The 25,446-nt window shown below is 37.7% G+C and overlaps 1 pseudogene; it reads right to left on the reverse strand.

Moving 5' to 3' along the window:
* Positions 1–25,446, reverse strand: part of LOC139445801 (uncharacterized) — a 49,156-nt pseudogene that overhangs the window by 2,475 nt on the left and 21,235 nt on the right.

Raw genomic sequence — 25,446 nt, forward strand, 5'->3', positions numbered from 1 at the left:
GAATCGCTGCCATATGCCAAGATGTGGCAAGACACAAGACAAGAAATCTGCGACACCAAGCCTTTGGACGATTGCAAGCTGAACAAACCGCCCGGCAAGAAGCCAGTCCACGTAAGGACCATATACAGGCTCCAGCAACGGTTCCAGACCACCAACGCTTCAGATGACCGACCACGTAGTGGAAGATCAAGGGTCACCACCCGACATCAGGGTCGACAGATTGTGCGACAGCATCTTCAAGATGCTTTGTTACTGCAGCGGAAACTGCTCGACAGACCATGGGGACACACCAGCGACACATTAGTGCGGACACCGTGCGTCGACGATTGACAAGCAGACAGTCAAGGACCAACCTGTAGGTCCCCTGACCAAATCATGGAAACAAAGGTTTGAAAGTGTTTTTGAGTTTCCTGATGTATACTGAACAATTTTGACTTGGGCTGCCCGGTTGAAAAATTCAAACATGACAAATTCAACCAAGCAACTTTTAAAAGTAAGAAAGGTTACCTTGACCTTGAAATTCATAAATCGTTGGCTGCACGAAGAGATGTAATGCTTCAGCAAAGTCGAAGGATCCTTGGCCGATAACGCAGCATATTTCAGAATCCATTGTCCAGAAATGCTTACTTGCCAATTCACACCCAGCACTGCCTGAACATCTGAGTGATGCCAGAGCAAACTGTTCTGTAGAATCGGACACAGATTCAGATACTAGTGATTGTTACATTGATTCCGACTCTGCATCTGATCGGTATGACACAGAGTAGGATGATGAACTGTACACTAATGTAAGGTTAGAAAAGCATTTCTGGACAATGGATTCTGAAATATGTTGCGTTATTGGCCAAGGATCCTGTGACTTTGCTGAAGCATTACAATTCTTCGTGCAGCCAACCATTTTCGATTATCAAGGTCAAGGTAACCCTTTTTACTTTTAAAAGTTGCTTGGTTGAATTTGTCATGTCAGAAAACATGTTATTAGACACTAAAATCATGACTATCGGACGATGTTCACTGTGTTTGTGAATTTCACCGACCAAAAGTGTGTTGACCTTTCAACGTTTTTGGCCACAGCTCCCCCATTTAAGGTCGGAAGTGTAACAAACTATATATTTCTAGGTTCCTTATGACCGGACGAGTAATTTGATATGCATATCGACACAATTTTGAATTTTGACCCCTGTTTGACCTTTGTTGACCCTTCCTCAAAATGCCCGGGATTTGTTCAGTATACATCAGGAAACTCAAAAACACTTTCAAACCTTTGTTTCCATGATTTGGTCACGGGACCTACAGGTTGGTCTTCTAGTTAGACCCCTCCACTGTCACAGGCCACACCGAGGACCCATTCTGACACCACGTCATCGCCGGGACAGTCTTCAGTGGGCAACACATCACCAGCATTGGCGCCTGCAGCAGTGGAGAAGAGTCCTCTTCTCAGACGAGAGTTGTTTCTGTATCTCACCAGCAGATGGCAGATGGAGAGTCTGTCGACGCCGTGGGGAAACTTTTTCGGATGCTTGTGTCGTTGAGAGAGACTCGTATGGTGGTCTGAGCATCATGGTGTGGTGTGGAATTGGTCTTGCACAGAAGGCTGGCCCTGTGGTCTTCCAGAACATCGGTCCGGGAGAGGCAATGGTGTCACAGCAGCACAGCACATTGATCAAGTCTTGAGACCACATGCCATACCTCATTTGGCACGTCGCTGCAACCACGAGTTTCAGCACAACACCCGTGCCCAAACTGCAGCAGAATTAGAACCATGCAGTGGCCTGCCCTAAGTCCCGATTTAAATCCCATTGACCACCTGCGGGACCAGATTCAAAGACGGCTGAATGACATTCGACCAATCCTGACAACTGCAGCTGAACTGTATCAGGCGTTCCTCAGGGTGTGGGCTCAAGTGCCTATTGCCTTCATCAACCGCCTCATCCATTCCATTTATCAACGTTGCACGACAGTCATCAATGCACATGGCGTGTCCCACTTCTTTTGCATAAGATCTCTGATGTAAAATCTGATCACAGGTTTATAATCACTGTATGGAATGAGAAGTGGTGTCACAGATTTGTTGAGTGCTGCTTTAGCAGCCACAGAAGCCATTGTGTTGCCTTTAATGACCACATGACTGGGCAACCAACAAATAATAATGTCGTATTGGCCAGTTGAAAGATCATTATAAAGTTCTAAAATGTTTAAACTAATTGGAGACTTTTTTTAGTGCCTGAGGTCAAGATAAAGAATCAGAAAAGATTATAAATTGTTTATATGTCGACTGTTTTTGGATGTATACCAAGGCTGTAAGGATAGGATTGGCCTCAGCAGTGAATATAGAGCTATTGTCTGGTATTCTAGCTGATAAATGTTTGATCCAATGACAGTGACAGATGCCACTATGTCACCGTCCTTGGATCCATCAGTAAAGATTGAACGATGAGTGTCGTATTCATTTCTTAACTGTAAATATTTCTGTTGATATACTAGTGGATAAGCCTCAGATTTTATAAACGTCTGAGGGAAATGTCTGCTTCTGGCCTCACCAACTGCCAGGGAGGAGAAGACAAAAGGCTGTAAGGAGAGATTATATCTAAATCTATATTAGCAGCAATAACATGTGATTTAATCCGAATTCCAAGTGCTGGAACCCGCTTTTGTTTTCTCTGAAACACTTCTTCGTATAGAGGATGATAAATAGAGTCAAAGACAGGATGAGAAGGGTTGGGGTGTAATTTTGTGATAATTTGAAGAGACAATTTAATATGGCATAGTTACACGGAGGGTTCATCAGCCTCGACATAGAGGCTGTCAACAGGAGAAGTTCTAAAAGCACCAAGTCATAGTCCTTTTAAATATCTCTTGCAAGCTCCAGCATACACAATGGAGCCACAGTCTAATTTAGAGCGGATTAATGATCTCTATAAGTGAAGGAGGGTTGTCTGATCCCCTCCCCACTTTCAACAAATCGAGGGCCTTCAGACATTTAGTCTTTAAATATTTATTATGTGGCAAAAACGTCAAACGGTGGTCGAAAATCAATCCCAACAATTTGGCCTCTTTTACAACCTTAATTGGAGAGCCATCTAAAGAGAGCTTTGGGTCTTTATGGGGCTTATATTTCCGACAGAAATGTATACAATTTGTCTTGGACTGTGAAAAATTAAATTCATTCTCAAGACACCATTTATGAATCTTGTTAAGACACAACTGTAACTGTCTTTCAATGGTGTGCATATTTTTACCACGACATGAAATATTAAAATCATCCACAAACAATGACCCATCTATTGAGTCATTTAATACTTTAGATAAACTATTTATTTTTATGCTAAACAATGTGACAGACAGTGGAACCCCCTGATCCTGATTATAATGATCAGGCATTTGAACTTGAAATTGTCCGTCGGTTAAAAACTATGATACAAGTTGAGGCAAGCGGCCTCTTAAACCAAAGTCATGTAAATTTTTTAAAATACCATGCTTCTAAGTGGTATCATAAGTTTTTTCAAGTCGAAAAAGATAGATACAGCATGTTGGACTTTGACAAAAGCATTTTTGATAAATGATTCTTAACCAACCAAATGGTCAGTTGTACTTCGGTTTTTATAGAAACCGCATTGGATATTATTGATAAGATTGTTGGTTTATAAAAACCAAACTAATCGATTATTCACCATGCGCTCCATGGTTTTAGAAACACAGCTAGTTAATGAAATAGGTCGATAATTTGATGGATCGGTTTGATCCGTGCCAGGCTTTCGTATGGGTACAACTATGGCATTACTCCATGACGGAGGAAAATGTCCTGTTGTCCAAATATCATCAAAAATATTCAGTAGTGTTGTGAGACAAGACGGCAAGTGTATTAAGAGCTGATAATGAATATCATCAGTTGCAGTATCATGAGCTTGTGCTAAAGCAGTATGTAGCTCATGTAGTGAAAATACTTCGTTATAATCTTCGCCATTGACAGAAGTAAAATTACCTTTTTTCCTTTCTTGTTGTTGTTGATACTCCTGAAACTTTGGATTATAATTTGGCGAAGAAGGATGTTAGGCTAAAATTTCGCCCAATTTATTGCAATTTCTGATTTTTCAGTCAATAAATTATTGTCATCTTTGAGATAATGAATACTAGATTTGAAACCTTTCCCTTTGATTTTTTGGATCATGTTCCACACCTATGACATAGGTGTGCATGAATATTATTTTATCATAATCCTTCCAAGTCTGACAATACATTGTGTAACTCGACGACATTTGTTCAGTCATTGTTTTAATGTTACAGTGTTAGTACTCACAAAACATAAAACACATCCAACCTGTATGACTTTTATACATATTTTATACATTACCACAACGTACAGGCAAAAAGTAAGCATGACAAACTTGCATTGTCTATTTAATCAAACAAAATCATGGCCATCATTGGAAAATGCTGAATTGAAACCTAGCCCCTTGCTTTCATTTGGTTTTTTTTTGCTTATGTCACAAATATCGCGACAGGTATTTCAGTTCCTTTTAGACATTGATATTGTTTCATTGTCTTAGTTTTTTGCTTTATTAGCTTTCGCTTTTTATCTCGTGTTCTCTTATTCAATATTGTAATATGATGTGTATGGTCTTGAAATTAATGTATGTTTTGGAGAGTAATTTGGATTGGCTGTTTGTAGATCTATTTGACAAAACAGGTTATATTTCTGTATACGTCTATGAACGTATACGGGAAATTGAGGAAATGCATGTTTAACCCAGTGGAAATGCATGTTTAAACCAGAGGAAATGCATGTTTAAACCAGAATGTCTCAATAAGCTGAACGAATTGATCGCAGCGCTTGGTGATGCTTGGTGAGGCATTACATAGGAAGGATTCGTTCATATTCACATACATAGACCTGATTTCATATTTTCTAAAGATTGTATTTGCTTTAACTGAAGCCAGCTGGGTTACTATACTGTATATATATCATACTGTAGAAAAGTAAACTTGTACTTTATTTGTGTGAAGTATACATGTCTCTGTCAAAGCTTTCAACATGTACATACATTTCAAACATGGTATATTGACGTGGTCCCAGCTGGCAAACAAGTTCTAAGAGCTTACTGTTTCGGCAAAACTGTTATTCATCTGTAGCAACAACCTCCTTTTGCAAACAACTGCGTCACCACCGATTTTAAGTGTTCCATTAATATATGTTTACCGCTATTGTTAACGTTTACGCCAAATGGAATTTTTTTTGTTGGATAATCGAAATAAGTTATTCTCTAGCATTGATGTTTCATATTTCTATGGTTGTCTACGACATGAGTATTGGTTGATAACATCTGGTGTTACATGACGCCAAATAATATTTGTGTGCCTGAGGTGTCTGGATTTTCTTTTGTCATAGCTACTTGATATTGACCGGGCCACAGAATGTAGCAAGAGGTAAGCTTATGTGTTTGAAATAATATTTATGCAGAAAATAGTTAGAATTAGCTACCCGAACAGACTAAATGTTTATATTTCCCTTTAAACTAACACGTGTTTTAACACACAAAATATTAAACAAACACAAGTCTGCGTTTATCGTTATATTTGCCCATGTAGTCGTCGTATACAGGTAAAATATATAAATGTTGTGTACAGTCATGTGTGGAATTGAATACAATATTGAAAAAAAGAACGTGTTTATAAGACGAGACATTTCAAAACAATATACAATATAAGGTGTTGAAGATCTATTTTTCAATTGGTTGACTACAAAATAAGTTTTTACCCGTGCACATATATTAGCTACATCATAAATTATATATAAATATCCACATGGAAATTCAACCAACATCCGAGGGATACACTTTTCGTAGTTAAAATCATAAATCTACTCATGGACCTATACAAGTCCGTGGTCTACTCAAAAGAATCCAAATGGAGCCCAGAACAATGCTTGATTTCAGGACCAGAACTGAGGCAATCTAGACTTGTCAAATCATTCTTGACTTGGAGTCCGTTTCAAAGTTATTCCCAAGGATATAGGGGACAGATAGACTAACATTTAGTCAATGAAAACATGTATTTAGAATAATTATATTTTTTATTCGAAAGAACCTTTTATCTTCAACTGTTTTGCAATCAAGCAAACTACACTTGGTTAGTTTGATCCAGACTTCCTTCGGCTTTTATTAAAAAGAAACAACCTAAAAAATATAGTTGCAAGCAACGATGCGGGCTCCAAGCGATATCAAATAGAAGTGCTGATGCTTGTTTACATTCATGGTAGTGCATTTCACATGGTATGGTAATCCCTTAAAACAACAGGTGCTACCCCAAATTAGTTGCCCCCGATCATGAACCATGTTCACCAGTATTAGACATACATGTTGATCAGAAATCACAGATAATTATGAATAGTGTTCATTTAATGAAATTAACAAACTAAACCATTTGAGTGAGTATGTATTCAAAGACGTATATAAAAAGGGAACTTTCATGTTGGAGTTCATTGCAAAATGGCCAATGCTCAGGTACAACTGTACGGCAAGTCATTCTACAATGACAGAGGCACGTGTGCAATTTGTTTCCAATTCCTGGAGTGGCCAGAGTTTAGTATTCAATGGATATAAGTTTAGAGTGAAGTCAAGAAGAAATCAAACTGTCCACTGGAGATGCTGTAAGAAAGGTTGTCCTGCAACCAGAAACACTGCCAACAACCTGGTTAAAACATACAGGAACACCCACAGCCATGTAGCAGACGATGCCATCATCAAGTTGGACTTATTCATCAATTGTCAAATCAGAACAATGCTACAATGAAGTGACCATTCTTCAGCTGGAGGCCGGTGGTTCCCTGAGACCAAAACGAAGAAAATATAGAAACCTGGAGGAAAGAATTGACATTCAAAAACACTCTTAACGGGTTCCATCCCACCACTTGTTTTATGGTGACGCTGTTTCTCATCTTGTGGGATTCTAAATTTGTGTATCATGTCATGTGTATTAATTCATATTCATTTATTTTTAGTAAATGAAAATGTTAATATGTGTTATATGCAATAAAAACAAAATGTGATAAACTTTACTTTAAATGTATATGTAATAAAAATGTGATAAACTTTTTAAATTTGTGTATTATGTCATGTATATTTAGTAAATTATTTGATGATAATAGGTGAACAGTTTTCTCATGTACATGATTAAAATTATATATGAGTCGCCGCTTGTCAAAAAAATTGAAGCAATTAAGCAAAGAAAGCTCCGATCATTTAAGCTTTATTTTGTTACCAAAGTTACTGGTTTCTAATAGAAGAACGATAAGAAGATGCTCATTTAGAGCTCTACGTTCCAACAACACACAACCCGTTACTGTCGGTTGCTAGGGGAGGTAACTCTATTTGACACACATCACGAGGATGGTGGCGCGCGCATGTCTCGCCCATTTGACAGCATTTTTCAACAGGTGACGAAACGTGTTTTTTTGTGCGAGAGAGAAATTGCCATAATACGATATATTTTAGGCTTGGACTTTTTTCTGTGTATCTGTGTTTACAAATTGATATTGTGGGTTACATATTCAATGGATTTGATGTTCATACTGATGAATTGTGGGATATAGTTTACCTTTTGAGAAGTAGGCGAATCTGTTGCTAAATTTTACGTGGGTACATACTGTAAGGAATTTAAGGGTCCTCGAACAGGGGTGTTGGATCGCTAAGGGGTGTCTGCTCAGGCAGTGACGAATGCGAGCGTTACGAGTGTGAGCCATGGTAGCGGTATAGCGAGCCAGCAGTAGCGCTATATGTTGGGAATTCGGCTCTTGGTAGCGGGCGACCCCATTATGATGTTGCTTTGATGCCGCAGTAGTTTAGATTTGTTGTTGACATTATTTAATGTAATATGAGTGTCAGCTGTTTATCATTGACAGAATATATGAAAGTTCATTATGAATGTTATTTACTTCTAAAGTGTAGGATATTTAGAGTGTACTGTGCAGGGAATATTTGCAGTGGTAAAGTGATAAAATGTTCATATCGGTGACGTGTTGATGCAATTGTTGCTTGATTGGAGGGATAACATTTTGAAGTACCAAAAAACTGAGTTATGTTGAACAGTATTTGATAATTTTGGATTCTGTTGAATGGCCTTAGACATTTGACTAGCAAGGAAAATCTTTTGATTTACGATAATTTAGATTCAAGATTGTCAACAATATAATTAGCCAGGATTTGGGGGTATTATCGACAAATTGTTATCAAAGTAAAAAATATTCAGTTGAGGATTTGTCATTATCATGTTGGGAAATGTTTTGTTTGTATTTTCCTGTTCCATTACAACAAGCTTGATGTTTATGTTGGAGTTCTGTCACCTTCTTAATCGTTGACCTATTGATTTGTAGATTTTGAAGGAATGGTATCTTCATAAAGTATCTAGCGTTCTGGATGCTTGAATCTAATTTATATGGTAATGAAACGAATGTTTTGTTATTTACTTAAATAATATTAATTGGATATATTGGTTTGTTATGCACTCACAATTAACAATTAAATTGTAATTTGACTCAAGGAAATCAAAATAATTTAAAAATAGGACAGGTGTTTTAGAACTAATATCTAAGAGAAAACAGCTAGGAAATATCTGTCATTGTGTTTCTGCAACCTAAAACACTGCTGTAAACTTTGTTCATTCTCCTGCAGAAAAAACATTGCCAGTTTGAATTTTAGAACTGACAGCAACAGCTGAATTGGACACTCTAAAATACATATTAGAGGAATTAAATCGAGGTACTACCAATATATTGGACATCCTAATAGGTAATTAAACTAATATGAACCAAAACTAATAAGAACAAAGATTCCTGGTGATACATTGGAACTATCTGTCAGTGTATATCATGATATATCCTGCACCCTAAAACACTGTTTACTTTCTTAATTTGGTTTCAGGAAAACATTGCTTGTTTTTTCAAATTTATAAAAACAACGACAAGAGTTCAATTGAATTTAATGTACACTCTGATATACACAATATCAGGATTGAATAAGTGTTTTCACTTTCGCGCGAGTGAGTATAGTTTTACGACACACTTGCGAGTGGGTGAATATGGTTTAACGCTGCATTTAAAATCATTCCTGCAATATCACAGGTAGTGACACCTGAAAGGGGCTTCACACATGGGAGTCGACCCCGAGGATGTAAATTCCTGCTCACTGTCAATCACAGATAAGAATAATTTCATTGTCTAGTGTGTTATTAACAGTCAGTTGAAGTATTGCTGAGTGTAGCAACAAGACAACTAACTGAATGCTCAAGTTGAAGATTTGACGTATTGGTCAAATGTTTGTACACTTTTGCTTTGGCCAATCTACCCGTTGGGGATTCCGGCCACACCAACATATTCTGGTCATAAGGTTACGAAACTGAATTCAATGCACACTCTATAATGCAGAAAAAGAGGATTGAATAAATGTGTTCACTTTCGAGTGAGTGAATATAGTTCTACAACACACTGTCGTCACTTTTTGCAATATGATGTTGGGTGATACCTTCATGGGTCTGTTCACATCTTTCCTATGTAGGGAATCAGATGATCAGATTTAGTTAATTATGTGTTTTCGCTGCTGACAGCGCGGATCAATGTTCAAAATAAGAATCACTGGATTGTTTAATGACTTGATTATTTACGCGCTGCCATCATGCTCCTGCAATATTTCTGTGTGTGGCATTCAAAAACAAAGATATCTGTGAAGATCCGGGGTAGAACAGGTCTTCAGGAAGCCATGCTTGCCGTAAAAGGCGACAAATGGATCGATGCTCATGATATTAATCACTGGATTGTCTGGTCTAGACTCGATTATTTACAGACCGCCGTCATATAGCTGGAATATTGCTGAGTGCGGCGTTAAACAACCAACCAACCAAACAAACAACCAACAACAAAGAAACAAACAAAAACATGGCAACTTCTTGGCAAGTATACAAAGTGGACATCCCCCTGAACAGTTGCTTACCAACAGAAATTTGGAGTTACGACTTGCGGAGGAGGTTGTGATTTGGACGCAATAAATTATGTAACTACAGCATGTCTTTGGCAATGTTATTAGAATAGTGTTGAATGTTTAGTTTACTGTTGTCATCACATACCGCTGGATTGTTTGATCCAGACTTGATTATTTACTGCCTGCCATTGCATAGCTGCAGTATTGCTGAGTGCGACATTTCACCAATGACAACAATGCAGAATGCTGAACCTTCAAGACTGGCATGCAAGATTTGTTGTTCACAGTACAAATCACTAGATTGTCTGGTCCAGATTTGATTACTTACTGGCTGTCATATGGCTGCAATATTGCTGAGTGGCATTAAAGTACAAAGAATCTTCAAGGTCTACCATGCAAGATTTGTCATTCATACCCCGATCATCAATACCAATCACTGGATTGTCTGGTCTGAAGTTGATGATTCACTGATCATGTTGCTGCAATATTACAGAGTGTGGCTTTAAAACAATACAGCATGCTGAATCTTCAAGACTTATGATGAAAGATTTATTATTCCATGATGTGGATTGTTCACAATATCTAGATTGTCTGGTCCAGACTTAATTATTTAGACTTCCATCATTTAGCTGCAATATTGCTGTCTGTGGCATTAAACAACAAACAAAAAACATGGCTGATATGTATACAAAGTCGACATTCCCCTGTGAGTAGTTGGGTTAGGGACCAACCATTTGATATTTGGGGGTAAGATTTTGAGACAAGCTGTTAAGTACATATTCAAAACCAAATTATTAATTTTTCATAAAATATTTTGTTTACAAATAACAGCTTGCAACAATATTGACATTTTTTTTGCAACATGTCAGAAACACAATTATTTGTTTAAGAACATTTTGGAACATTAAGAGAATGTTTCTTCAGATATCACAGGCAGCCTCAAATAGCAAATAGCATATGGTCCACCCTTTACTATGCAAAATGTCGAGTTAACTTCTTAATTATAGAAGTAAAGCATGTCTTTATTAGAAAAAAAGATTGCCAACTTATAGCTGCAATATTGCTGTGCGGCATTAGAGAACAATGAATCTTCAAGAGCAATCATGAGAGGTTTGTCAACCGTAACAATGTGGATTGTTGTTCAGAATACAAATAACGGAATTGTCTGACTTAGATTCGATTACTTACTGGCTGTCATATAGCTGCAATATTGCTGTGTGGCGTTACAGAACAATGAATCTTCAAGACGAATCATGCAAGGTTTTTCAACATACCGTGACAATGTGAAGTTGTTCAGAATAACACTGGATTGTCTAGTCCAGATTTGGATTAATTAAATCTGCCATGATAGATATTTTGCAGCTATTAGTGTGGCATGTTAGTTATTAAAAGGTTAAAACGGTGTTGTGTCAATTTTCAGTTGGAGTTTTGAACAGCATTTTAGTTACATCACTGCGTGTCAGGTTTGTGTGGCAGAAACTCCAAAGTGATGCATAACTTTGACTATCCCACACAGTTATAACAAACAGGGAATCGAACCCAGTCATGTTTCTAAAGAATACAACTGTGCATGAAGACACTCAGTCGCCGCCGACAACTGAGCAACTGTATCTGAACACATGAATTGTTGTTCAATCTGGTGATTTATTACAGGCTGCCATCTTCTAGCTGTAATATTGCTGATTGTGGCATAAAACAACAATGTAAACAATACAGCTAGACCATGGTCAGATTTGTCATAGTACCCGTCAATGACATGGATTGTTTGTTCACAACACCAATGCCTGGTTTGTCTGCTCCAGAGTTTTACTGTCTGCCGTCATATATCTGCAAAAGTGTGTGCATTTATTAAAGGGTAAAAAGGTCTTGTGTCATTTTTTTCATTTTATTTCAGTTACAAGTCTTCAGCAACTCATGCTTGCCGTAAATGGTGAATAACAGGATGAGGGTGGTCAGACTGACTGACTTAGTTGATGCATGTTATCGTATCCAAATTGTGCGGATCGATGTTCATGATGTCAAACAATGGAATATTACTAAGTGCAGTGTTAAACAACAAACAAACAAAACAAACATCACTGCGTGTCAGCTTTGAGAAGCGGAAACCCCAAAGTGATGCATGGTTTGGGGAACACCTAGCACAGGTATGGTGCTGGGGAAACACAGAATTAAACCTACAATCATGTTTCTGGTGTGTGTCTGTGCATGAGAAAATGAGTTGCCCCTGACAATTGATCAACTCTAACCTAACCACATGGATTGTTATTCACAGTATAAATTACTGTCTGATGATTGGAATTTCACAGGCTGCCACAGCAGCAATATTGCTGATTGTGGTATAAAACCACAATATTCACAGCTTTCTGAATGTTATCGACCATCATGCACCATTTGTCATAGTCATTATAGTACCTGACTAAGATGTGGATTGTTCACAACACAAATCCCTGGACTCTCTGCTCCGAATGCTTATTGTCTGCCATCATATATCTGCAATATCAAGTTACCAACAGCTCATGATTGCTTAATTGTGTCATCGTTAATCATTGCTCACAATATCTATTACTGGATTGTCAAGGTCACCTGATATTGCTGTTTCTGGCATTATTTAATTAAAACAAAACTGATAAGTGACATATGTCGATCGATGGTCATGATATTGATCAATGGATTGTCCGATCCTTTCATACGGCTGGAAAATTGCCGATTGCTGCATTAAACAACAAACCCACGTCTAATAAGAGTGAGAGATTGAGTTTGGGTTTACACCCCTTTTAGCAATATTATGTCGGGGAACTTCAGAAATGGGCTTCACAGTTCGTACCCATGTTGAGAAGTGAACCAAGGTCTTTGGCGTGAAAAGCGAAGGCTGCAAGCAGTGGGCTACCCAACTCTCCCATGTCAAATAATAAACAATTCATACAAAATAATTGGAAAACCACAGTGAAACATTACCACATTAATTTACTTAATCCAAATTAAACAATCAAATAAGTTCATAAACTTAAGATATCTTGATCTGTACTGTATGTCATCTGTTGGTATCCTCTGGTGCATTCAGACTGCCCATGTCCTAACAGCAAAATGAGATTATAATCAGACACTTAAATTTCATGAAGAGAGCATACAGCAGGAGACCAGCGCTGCATGTCAGTTTCAGCAAGACAATTTTTATAGTTTCAAAGTCTCACCATCACTTTACAGACATTACCTATAACAATGAGTGACTTCATGTTCATTAAGATTGTGGTGGTGATACTTTGAAACTATTAATAATTGGCTTGCTCAAACTGACAGGCTTAAAACAAACCATATTTCCAGCTCACAAGGTGAAATGGGCCTGTGTGTGTTCATGAGACAAATGTTGTAAATTATTCTAAGAAAATGACCTGAAGTAATTCAGCCTCTTGGTATATTGAATTATGTTTGGGACAATCCTTAATTATCTGAATCTTTTATTAACCAGTTGTCTATAATCCTGATGTTATAAGTTGGTTGACTGTCAATCAAAATTTGGGGGTTCCTGCAGTTTATGAGGTTGCAAATGGTTTTGCATAGTTCTGTTTTCAAACACCCCAGCAAAGACCCGGGTTAGAAACAAGGTCAGGGTCTGTGACTTAGTCCATGGTTTCATTCTAACGCTTTGCAGTGTACCTATTTTATATATTATTAGATATATGTGAACATCAGATCATCACACCCATGCAAAATGTAATGGAGATTTTGTTAAGGATTTGTCAGTAAGAACATCAAAGGTAGAATGTATGATACAAGTCAGGTTAGAATTGGGTCTTCAGCAAGTGAAGCTTGTCGTAATAGGTGACTTACAGGATTAAGTGGTCAGACTCACTGACTTCCTTGATGCATGACATATCCCAATTGCTCACGATATCAGTCACTGGATTGCCTGGTCCAGACTCTATTATTTACAGACTGTCATGGTATAGCTGGAATATTGCTGTTCTGCGTTAACAAAAACAAGAAGAATGTATGATAGAAGCATTTCTTATCTTTGTGGTGACAGTCTTGGGAAAAGATTTTGCATGTTTGGTATCTATCCCTTGAGCTGTCAGATATTGCTTACATCAACGACTGGTTTGTCATAGCCATGCTTGGCTATCCCCGGGATATTGCTAACTGCAGTTTGAATGTTTGAGTGAGTGACTCAATATGGTTTTACACCGCTTTTAGCAATATTCCAGCAATATCAAGATGTGGGGACACTAATATTACTTGCAATCTGAAGCTTTTAAGTTTAGATGATAGTTGGTTTTAACCTTAAGTATTTTGTACTGAATTCTACTGTGTTGGTGAAAAGAAAATAGATTTTTATGGATGCTTCATCCAATTGAGTTAAGTTTTAGTATGTAAGCTTCAATAATTTATTGTGTGCCTTTAACAAGTGCTATGTGAGCTATAGGGCCTTTATACTGAATACAGACAATTTATATAATTTGCTTACCCTTAACTTGAATATCAGACAACAGAAGTTTGGAAAGTTTGAAAATATTAAACAGGTTGTTGTGGGGGTGGGGGGGGGGGGGGGGGGGTGGGGGGGGGGATGAGTATTTCATCACTTCTCTTTCTGTTTCAGAGATGCCACGGAAGGACTGGAGGAAGTTACAGGCCATGCACCAACAGATGAAGGAGTATCGCCTCCCTAAAAATGATACCGAGGATGAGAACCTCGTTAAAAAAGCTCAAGGGGAGGATGCTCACCTCGCTAAAACATCAAGCATGACTCTGAACATGATTCAAACAATGGCTCAAACAATGGCTCAAACAATGATTCAGCGGATGAGAACCTCGTTAAAAAATCTCAAGGAGAGGATGTAAACCTCGCTAAAAAATACAACAATGACTCAAACAATGATTCCAGAAATGAACCCATGCATGAAATTCTGCCTGAACCAATGAATGTACCTGATATGACAAGCATTCAAGATTAGGTTAATAAATGTGAACAACCATGTACAAGCATGGCACAAGGTTATGAATATGAGAAATGTACTGGTAGTCCTCAAAGCTCAAACTATTTTCATGAAAATGTAACGCCAGTGTGTGTTCAAGGTACTTTTGATCAGAGTCATCCAAGATTTGGTGAGTACAGTGGTAGACAGTGTGTAGCCAACTGTACCTCTGCAATGTTGTTTAACACAATTAAGGATATTTCCTCATGGGACACACATGATCTTGACACTGTTCTTTTCGCAGGAAATGTACTTTATAATTATATATTAAACTACAGAACATCAACTTCTCGTCATGCATACCTTCTGGTAGATGAAATTCCTCGAAGTGTATCCTACTTTGACCAAGAATATACATTTGAATTTTGTGAATCTCTGAGTAGCTTTGTGATGAAGGATACTACTAAAGAATTAGTGCTTCCACAAGTGATGTGTCTAGACGCTGCACTCCAAACCGTGTTTTCCAAATATAAATCTACTTTTGTGACATTTGGAGAAGCAACATTTTCTGTTATGGAAAGAAATGAGAAATACTATGTGTTTGATTCACATTCTCGAAATGCTGCAGGATTACAAGTGCCTTGTGGCACAAGCGTTCTTATGACGTACACGAACCTCCTCCAGATCTATGAACACTGTTTGAATCTTGCACATTCAAGGAATCTAAGAGCAACAACACAGTTTGAATTGACGGGCATGAGCATTATCTCTGGCGTGAGACACATGGTCTTTTTTTTTGACAGTCAGTCTGAGACTACAGCAAATGAAAGCAATGAGAATTATCATGATGATGTGCACAATGATGAAGTCCATGACAACTCGCAAGATGGGAGTGTGGAAATAATTGAAACTGACCAAAGTGCAAAGCTTTTTCATGATCCTGATGATACAGTCAGTGAAGCCAATGAAAAGGATAAAACATATGTGGTTGACATTGATGAACTTGACGAGAACTCACAAGATGCAAGTGTGGAGATAATTAGAACTGATGAAAGTGTGATGCTATTATGCCCTGTATCCTCAAATGTATGTGAACAGTTGTGCAAGAAGCTTGATATTCAACATCAGTGGGTATCAAAAGCTCAAGATCATGAGTATGGTGTGGAAATTGGTGAACCATGTAGAACAGTATCTATTGATGGTGATGGCAATTGTTTCTTCAGAAGTCTCTCCTATGCAATCTCTGGCAATCACAGGAAAATCAGACTGGCTGTTGTGAAACACCTAAGAGAACATGCTGAAAGCTTCTGTACATTCTTAAGACCAGGTTATGACTCTGTTTAACAATATATTTCTCAATCAAGAATGTGGTATGTTGGAACATGGGCAACAGAACTAGAAATTCTTGCAGATGCAAACCTACTGAATACTGACATTTGCACATTCACTGGAAACAGGTGGCTGAGATATTCATGCAGTCAGATCAATTCAGACACACCAAACACTGGCAGAGGGCATATATTTGAATCTTGTTGGTGGATCACATTATGAAATTGTTGTTTGTGTAAACACAGTTGATGTCTTGAGAAACTCATGCACAGACAAATATTGTGAGAAACATATGAATAGCTGTGCTTATACAAGGAGGAAGAGACATGCTAACCAGTTCTCTGTATCTGACAAACCCGTGATGTTGAAAAAGCAAAAATGAACTGATTCTCAAGAAGGGAGACCTGCTGAAGGACAAACTAAAAAAACAAAAAGAAAGGATGCACAGACAAAAGCTAAAAGAGAATATATCGGGGCTAAAAGAAAATCAGAGAAAGTTAAATCTGAAACATTGAATGTTAAACAGAGGAAACTGGCTAAAGAGAGACAAAAATACAAAACTGACCTTGAATTCAGAAACGGAAAGAAAGAGAAAAATTCAAATGCATATCATGATGATGCACACAGGAGACTTATGAAAACCCGCAGCACTGAGAAATATGCTTAAGACGAAAAGCACAGAGAACTCATAAAAACCCGCAGCACTGAGAAATATGCTAAAGATGAAAAACATCAGCTAGCTGTTAAATCAGCAAGCAATGCTAAGTACAAATCTAGTTGTGAATACAGAGAGAATTTGAAACAGAGACAGTCTGCCAGGCGAATGCAAATATCAAAAGAAAGGAAACTCATGGAAAATGTTACACAATCCTTTTTCAAGAACATTTCTGATGGTCCAGAATTTGTGTGCTCGGTGTGTCATTGAAGACGTTTCCAAAAACAGGTTGTTCAATGTAAAAAAACTTTGTATGAAAACAAAGGAAGTAATACAGCATCTGTATCTGAGAAATGCATCACAGACACTTACCTACACAAATGCACAGACAGTTGTGATGACCAGTGTTCATTTGTCAATAGTCCAAAAGGCACATTGTGGATTTGTCATACCTGTCACAGAAAACCTTTGTCTGGTAAAAGGCCTGGAGAAGCTGTAGTTAACAAACTTAAACTGACCCCTGTTCCTATGCAACTGCAATGTCTAAATGAACTAGAGCAGCACTTGATTGCCTTGAATATCCCTTTCATGAAAATGATGGCATTACCAAAAGGTGGACAACATGGTGTGCACGGACCTGTGGTATGTGTTCCTTCTAACATTCAGAAAAGCACCCGTATGTTACCGAGATGTGAAGTAGATGATCTGATGATCAGAGTGAAACTGAAAAGAAAGATTACTTACAAAGGACATTATCAATACCAGTTTGTCAACAAGGCCCATGTTCAAAATGCTTTAGAATATCTTCAAACAAGTAATAAATGGTATAGAGATGTGAACTTTTATGAAGACTGGGTTAATCCCTTGCCAGTTATTGATGAGGAAGATGAAATTATTGATTCTGATACTGACACATTATCTGAACGTGATAAGGAAATTACTAAGCACGAAGTGTCTGAGAAAGAGGGTGGAATACTCATGAATACCTGTCTACAACCTCTTCATATTGGCCAAGAAGTTCTTGATCAACATTTTGAAAAGATAACCTGTGTTGCACCTGCTGAGGAAAATAATCCTGTCCGAGTATTGACTGACAAAAACAATGAAGCGAGATCATTTCCAGTACTGTTCCCATCAGGGTCCCAAACATTCCATGATGATCGTCAAGAGAGAATCACACTTGCACGTTATCTACACACGCGACTCATGAATGCTGATCGTCGATTTGCTCAAAACACTGATTACATATTTAATGCTCAGTATCTTTCTGAACTTGAACAAGTTGTGTCAAATGTTTCCATTGCAATGCGAAAGGGATCACAGTCACATGGTAGAAATGTTACCTCTGAAAATCTTACAGATTCTGATTCTCTAAGAGAGATATTAAAATGTGATGAAGACTACAAGTTCTTGAAACCTATCAGAGGAACTTCACCATACTGGCAGTGTGCTCAGAAAGATTTATTTGCCATGATAAGACAACATGGTATTCCAACTTGGTTTTGTTCATTTTCATCCGCTGATATGAGATGGCCAGAAATGATTGAAACAATACTCAAAGAAGAAGGTGATAAACGCAAAGCCACTGAACTTGACTGGTCTGAAAAATGTTCTGTACTCAGGAAAAACCCAGTGACAGCAGCCCGAATGTTTGATCAAAGATTCCATTGCTTCTTGAAAGAGGTCATCATGTCTCCTGCAGAAACAATTTGAAAGGTAAAAGATTACTTCTATCGTGTAGAATTCCAGCACCGTGGTTCCCCTCACACTCACTGCCTTTTCTGGGTTGAGAATGCACCTAAGATTGACAAAGACAATGATGAGACAGTAAAATGCTTCATTGACAGGTGCATCACATGTGAAATGCCTTCAGTTGAGAATGATGAAGAATTGTTTGACATTGGCAACAGTGTCCAGAAACACAGCAAAAGACATTCAAAGACATGTAAGAAAAATGGCACAACATGCAGGTTCAATTTCCCTCGTCCACCAAGCAATGAAACTTTCATATCGCGAGCAGGAGGTCTTGACAATAACCCCAAAAATGATGTGCCCAAAACTTTGGAACAGTGCTGTGAAGATCTAATAAATATGAAAGTGATGACCATACCAGATGCTCAAACAATCTTGAAACTGATTTGGCAAGCTCTATGACGAGCAAACATTTGAGTCTGTTGATACATTGTTCTCTGCCATTGGTATTTCCCAAGATACATTTCACCTAGCATGTGATACTCTATTGAAAAAGACAAATGTTGTGATGAAACGCAATCCCAATGATGTATGGGTCAATCAATACAATCCCGATCTGCTCAGATGTTGGAATGCAAACATGGACATTCAGTATGCAGTTGATGCCTACTCTTGTGTTGTATACATAATTTCATATATATCAAAGGCAGAAAGAGAAATGGGATTATTGTTGAATCATGTACAAAAGGAAGCAATTAAGGATAACACTGATGCAAAATCTGCTCTGAAGAAACTTGGTGCTGTATACTTACACAATAGAGAAGTGAGTGCTCAGGAAGCTGTGTTTCGAGTTTGCAATTTGCGATTGAAAGAAGGATCTCGTAAAGTACAGTTCATTCCAACCATAGACCCTGTCAGAATGAGTTTGCCTCTTAAAATTTTGAAAAACAAACAGAGTGGTGAACTAGGTGAAGACGAAATGTGGATGACAAGCATTGTTGATCGATACAAGAGCAGACCCAAAGGTGACGAGTTCAATAAGATGTGTCTTGGAACTTTTTGCTCAGAATACAGAGTCGTGCCAAATGCTGAAGTATCGAGGGTTGCTGATGATAAACAGCACAGTCCATTAGTAACATTGCAAAACGGCCTTGGTCATGTCTAAAAACGTACACGAAATGATGCAGCAGGTATCAGATATGCCAGATTTTCTCGCACAAAAAATCCAGAGAAATACTATCACAGTATACTGCAGCTATTCTTGCCATACACAATTGATGCACAGTTAAAACCAGCCACTTTCAATTCATATGAAGACTTCTTTCGAACTGGTGCAGTTCAGATTGGAAACTGTCCCGTCGAAAATGTGAAAGTGATTGTTGACAGAAACAAAGCAATGTTTGTCCATTAGTGATGAAACTGAGGAATTGTTTGAAAGATCAGGTCAATTGGAAGATGCATGGGCTCAAATTTGTCCAGAGACTGAATCTGAAAGAATAGAATGTGAAGATGCACATACACATGTCTCAGATGAGGAGAGTGAAACTGAATCTGTTAGAAATATGCCTGATTTGCTACAGACTGATAAAATGGTATCTAATACAGAGCTGCTTCAGAGTACAGTGTCAAGACAAGAAGCAGAAACTATTTTGAGATCAATGAATGACGAACAATCTGATGTGTTCTACAAAATCAGACAATGATGTTTGGATAAAAAGAAAGGCAAAAATCCTGAGGCATTTCACTTATTTCTCACTGGTGGAGCTGGTACTGGAAAACGCCATTTGATTAAGGCAATTTGCTATGAATGTACACGACTTCTAGCTCCCATGCAAAACAATCCAGATGATATCTCTGTACCTTTGGTAGCTCCAACTGGTATTGTAGCATTTAACATTCATGCATACACAATACACAGTGCACTCTCAATTGGAATTGATGCAAAACTGCCATACCAGCCACTTGGTGAGGAAAAAGATCAATACCCTACGAGCAAAACTGCAAAGTCTCCATATCCTTATCATTGATGAAATTTCAATGGTTGATTACAAACTGTTATCATACATTCATGGTAGACTGAGACAGATCAAACAAACTGCTGATTATTCACCTTTTGGAAATGTATCTGTGATTGCTGTTGGAGACTTTTATCAGTTATCACCTGTTAAGGGTTGACCGTTGTATGTTGCCCAAAATGGATATGACTTGTGGAATGACAATTTCTCCATCACAGAATTAACCAAGATCATGAGACAAACAGACCCTGCATATGCACAAGTTTTGAATAGATTGCGAAAGCGAAAAAGATCAGAGCCCCTTGAAAGAAGAGATATTGATATGCTCAAACAACAAGAATCTGGTGAAGATGATGCCGATTGCATTCACATTTTTGCAACAAATGCTCAGGTTGATAAATTCAATGTCACTACTCTTCACTGTAAATGTTCAGATACAATTTCCATTGAGGCAAAAGATTTCGCCAGAAACCCCAAAACAGGAAAACTTGAAAAGAGAGAAAACCCTCATGAGAAAGTATATAACTCAGTATTACCAAAAAATCTGCATGTTGCAATTGGAGCTTGTGTGATGATCACAAAAAATATAGACACATCAGATGGTCTTGTCAATGGTGTCTTCGGAACTGTTAGCAACATTTCTTTGACTGATGGTGAAGCATTTCCTTCAAGACTATAGTAGTGTTCGACAATGATGATGTTGGTAAGAAATTACTGAAAGTGAAGCAGACTGCATCCAGATTACAAGCTAACAGCACACTTATTGAGCCACTAGAGGAAACTGTTACAAACAATGGAGGCATCAGACGACAATTTCCATTCAAACTAGCCTGGGCTTGCACCATACACAAAGTACAAGGCATAACTGTAAACAAAGCTGTCAGAAAACAAAGCTTTGCAGCGGGACAAGCTTATGTGGCATTAAGTCGAGTATCCTCTCTTGATGCTCTGATCATTCAGGATTTTAAAGAATCAGTGATATACAGCAGTGAAAAAGTTGAAGCAGCAGTGTGTAGTATGCCAAAGTTCATGACTACAAATCAGAGAATCTATGATGGTCATCCTACATTTAGCTTGATTATGCAAAATATTGAAGGCCTTCAATCACACATTAAAGATTTGCAGAATGACAAGAGATTTCTTGATGCTGATTTCATTTGCTTGACAGAAACATGGTTATCTGAGGGACATCGAGATGATGAACCAAAACTTGAAGGATTTACATTACATCATAAACCCAGATCACAGTTCTATGAATCATCTGAACCAACACTGATGGATTCGAAGAATCAAAGTCATGGTGGTGTTGCAGTGTATTCTAGTAATGTCAAATGTGAATTTCCTGACTTACGTGAGTCCAATCTAGAATATCTGGCTTTTTATGTCATGGAACTGCAAGCTAATGTTGTTGTCATCTACAGGCCAAACTCATACAAAACGGATATTTTCAGAAAGTATTTATTACAACTTATTCAGGAACTTAATAAGCATTCTGGTCGAGCCATTATCATGGGTGATTTCAATGAAAATGTTTTCGTGTCATCTTCAATACAGACTTTGATGGAATCAAATGGTTTTGCACAGATCGTTTCAGAGTGGAACGCTTATTGACCATGTATATGTCAGAGGACTTGAGAATGTATCTGTTCAGATTCTTCCAACATACTTTGGTTACCATGAAGCCATTGAAATAAGATTATGAATTATTCTGTGAAAATATCAAAAATAATTCCTCACATGGCAAATAACCATCCACAAAGCCAGTGTAGGGGGTAAGGGGTATGACATTGAATTGGATGGACCCCCTGTAGATACCGATACTGTTAACATTGGTCAGAGAAAGTATTCCATGTATATATACTACTCAAAAGAAGTTAAAGAATACCAGACATCTTGGTTAGTTTATGGAGACTTAATCATATTCAAGCGATATAAGATCAGCTCTATGCACAGCCAATATACTAGTATGTTGTGTGAGCTGATGCTCGAGAACACACCATGATGCACCATTTGTCTTGTGCAGGATTAGCATGTAAAGTTTGGAATTCATGTGCAGCATATCAACATCAGACTAAAATCACTACGTCTTAACATTTGACTAATTGTTTGTTTTTTCATTAATTCATTTGAATCGCTTCTTACCGTACATAGGTGTCTGTTCCTATTGTTTGCGTTTGTTTTGGTGGTGAGTATAGTTGATATTCATGATGGTTGTCAAATTTATTATTCGCTGACTTTGAACATGCACAATAGCATACATACTAATTTCTTTTAGTATTTTGATGCTCGTTGCATCTGTGACCTTCAAGTAGGCATGTGGTTTTGGTACCACCGAAGTTTACACGCTAAATATGACTGCAATCAAGTACTCACCTATCAATGGATACTGTAACATACATTGGGTACTCGTGTATCTGTTGTGCAGAAATGTATTTTCTATTGCTTTGGTGAAGTATTTTCAGAAATTAATTATGTTTGGCCATAATGTTTATAATCATCAATTGATTTATGAATTATACAGTACACATTATGTGAGGTAGTATTACTAGTAACCATGGTAACCCTGATTCCTGAATTGTTTATCATGTGTTATATGAAGGATGTGTGTATTATTGATTCTGCCTGTTACATGAAAGATGTGTGTATTATTGATTCTGCCTGTGTAATGCTGATAATAGTAATTTGTCATTGCTGTATGATGTTCAAACAAAATCAGAACACCTTTCATACAAACATACAATGAGGTTATGAAGAGGTTGATCACGGCATCAATGCATGTTGTATTATTGTACAAACATGTGCATTTGAAGATTTTATCACTTGTATTGATATCTGATTAATGATAGTTTTCTGTGATTGGTTCTGCTTCAACAAGTTCAGTGAACTGTGAAATTAATAGCTTGTTTGTTGACAACTTTTCTGTAATGAACATTAAGAACAAATAAGGCATAACCACATAGAATGGGTTACGATGTATTTGAAAACATTTCTCAATTACAGACACAAGACAGTTGAAGAGGCCCCATTTGACTAGTCCTTCAGACTCTGTGAGAGCTTGACAGATCAAGAGTCACATGAGGACTACAAGTACCTTGTCATCTATTATCAAGGATATGTTCTATCAACAAGAACTATTACTATTCTGATACAGCCAAGTGACATCAGATGGTATCTATAGCAACAAAACAATCACAATTGACTTGAGACTAGCAGAGTGGTGCGACCTTTTTCTTCAGTGAATGCTGGTGCTACATGTAGAACAAGACAAGATTGTGTGTACTGGTGTCATCGCTCTACTTTAAAAGTTATTTCTGAAAGTGGACTATTGAGTTCGTCTCCAATTTGTTTGGACAGAGATGAGAATGTGAACACCCTAAACATCAAACAAACCTGCAACTGATATGCCTCAGTGATTTCTGTTTATGTACTGATGTTGTGACTGCCTGCTCTGGTATAACAGTTGAGACTTCAGGGACATCCTGGCAATTCCTTCAGACACGAAGAAGACACTGTCATACTGATGAATATATGGGAATTCCACTATTGTATTGATTTATGTAACCAAACGTTTGTGACCAGAAACATAGTACATTGTACTTTCACAACTTTATGAAATAGCAATGTTTCCATCGTTTCTGTGTTACCTCATTTCTTGTAACTCATAGAAAAAACCAATGTCAATCTTTCAGGGTCATTTTACGAGCAGATACTTTAAATGTTAGTCAATAACATGAATTGAAAAGGTGTATAAGTCAGGAAGTGTTTTCTATTCAGGTTCAAAATACCCAAGGGTAAATTCTAGTATGGATCTACATCCTCAAGATAGCTGTATATTTAGTGAAATCACCACAGCATACCCAATGTATTCTAATATGAATGTACGCCTTCTATCTGGGTTAAAACCTCAGGGCACTATCCAGGCAATCATCAGAATATACGCAAGGAAACACTCCAGTATGGATCTACAGCCTGAGCCTCTAGGTTTGAACCTTGAAGTAACAATCGGGACAATCACAACACAATGATTCTATTATGGATCGACACCCTGTAGGTGCCCTTGAACATGGGGTAACAATACAGAGAAATCACTTGATTCTAGTATGAGTCTTCACCCTGTAGGTTGGCTTGAACCTTGGGGTGTGATCTGGGAAATCATTTGAATATGTGGACACATTCCAACATGGATCTACAGACTCTATTCAGGTTCCAACCTTGCAGTATAAATGTTGGCAATCAACACAAAATACTCAAGGGTGGGCTCAAACCTGGGGTAACAACTTACGATATCTTCAGAATATACCCAAGCACATAATCTATAATTGATCTAAACCCTGTAGTTGGGTTTGAACCTCTGGGTAAGATATGGGGAAATGACCTCAAAATATGGAAGGGTACATTGTAGTATTGATCTAAAGCCTCAAGGTAGGTTTGAACCTGAGGCATCACATGTACCATTTTATTCTATTACTGATATCAAGCATTGTGAAAAGGCTGATATGTCTTCTGTCTATCACTGTAGAGATGTATTCATATGGTGTTGTGTTGGTCACAATAGGTTTAACTTGTCATCATGGTCATGCCTACATAATCCATGTTCAATGTGTTGATATTTTACTTTCTTCATACTTCGGTTCTTAGGGCACAATACACCCTATTCTTGCCATGAGCTACAGTGTCTTTGAACCTCAGGGTATAATCTGAAAGATCTTAACAAAATAATTTTACAGCCAAAGGCAGATTCTAGTATCGATCCACACCCTATTGCTAGGTTCAAACCTGCAGTAAGCATCTGTGAAATCACAGAATTATATTTGGAAGATAATGACTTTTCATTCATTAGGTTGTACGAAATTCCAAATATCTGTTTCAAGGTATAT

This window comes from Haliotis cracherodii, unplaced genomic scaffold (assembly GCF_022045235.1).
Source record: "Haliotis cracherodii isolate W230 unplaced genomic scaffold, xgHalCrac1.p SCAF_10, whole genome shotgun sequence".
NCBI lineage: Eukaryota > Metazoa > Mollusca > Gastropoda > Lepetellida > Haliotidae > Haliotis > Haliotis cracherodii.